This window comes from Vicugna pacos, chromosome 3, assembly GCF_048564905.1.
Source record: "Vicugna pacos chromosome 3, VicPac4, whole genome shotgun sequence".
Classification (NCBI taxonomy): domain Eukaryota; kingdom Metazoa; phylum Chordata; class Mammalia; order Artiodactyla; family Camelidae; genus Vicugna; species Vicugna pacos.
This window is the reverse complement of record NC_132989.1, coordinates 78,036,270-78,037,453: the sequence shown is the minus strand read 5'-3', so window position 1 is coordinate 78,037,453 and position 1,184 is coordinate 78,036,270. Positions and strand designations below refer to the sequence as shown.

General features: G+C 37.0%; 1 non-coding gene across 1 annotated transcript; it reads left to right on the top strand.

The window, feature by feature from the left end:
• Window positions 1-521: 521 nt before the first annotated feature.
• On the top strand, window positions 522-598 carry TRNAA-UGC (transfer RNA alanine (anticodon UGC)). Its single transcript has one exon. It is a non-coding gene; the product is annotated as a tRNA-Ala (tRNA).
• The last annotated feature ends 586 nt before the right edge of the window (window positions 599-1,184 follow it).

Sequence of the window (1,184 nt, the reverse complement as noted above, 5' to 3'; positions counted from 1 at the left end):
GCCAATGTACAATGCTTATTAAGTAGGAAAAGATGAAGAGTTTTCAGGACATTATTGAGCCCATTTGACTAACTGGTACGGTTCATACAGAATAGAAATAAGAGGAGGGCAAATGTATAAAGGTAGTTGAGGTAAGTCTGTAAAGTAGAAGAATTTGAAAAATATATACATACTTAGAACTTACTTTGTGCTTTTTATCTTTGAGTTTTTGCTTATGCCTTTCTTCTAATTATTTTTATTTCCCTCAGGCCTAGCCTTATGCCTTGGCAAAGAGCACCCAGTCTTTATTATTCTGTTCATGTTTTATTTCCCCAAGCATAAGAAATGAGAGTGCCAAGTATCATTTATTTAATATCCAGAATTAACCAAAAACTTTTTATAATAAAGCTTCTAATAAAATAAAATTATACTATCACTTGTGAGTGATGGTGACTTCATAGTACTAATGAAACTCATTTGATGGCCTGAAAGGCACTGTTTCCCTCCCTGTAAAATTTTTAATAATTCAAAGTCATCATGAAGGGGGTAGGATATAGCTCAGTGGTAGAGCACATGCTTTGCATGCACGAGGTCCTGGGATCAAACCCCAGTACCTCTATTTAAAAAATAAATTTAAAAAAATGCTAATTACCGCCCCCTGAAAGGAAAAAAAAGTGATCATGACTACTATACAAAGTGCTTGTGTGGGTCTGTGTCAGACATTCGAAGACAGCTTTTAAGCATAATATAACCATCCTTCCCCTAAAATATCAAAACATGTTTCAGTTTTCTAATCCAGAAATATGAAATTTCTAATCCTTAAATGCAATTTCATACAAAAAGAGATATTTCCACATATGTAAACTAATGCAGTTTAAATCCCTATCGTCCACCCCCACCCCCAGATTACATGGTATCCTTGACCTTGTCCTTGGCTCTGTTGCCTACTAGCTTTAGGAAGGGGCTACCAACACTCCTTAACTGCGGCTGTGCAGCAGAATTGCTGGGTGGTCTGTTTAGAATGGACATTACTGAACCTCATCTGAAACCTCCTCATTGGCTCTCAGTGTTGGAACCGTGTCATCTGTACCTTTAACAAGCTTCCTGCCACCATCCTGACACCACCTCCTGAAATTCTGCTTTCTGTAACAAGGGAGGAAACTGAGGCTAACAGATATTCATCACTGCATAAATTATTTCTTTAT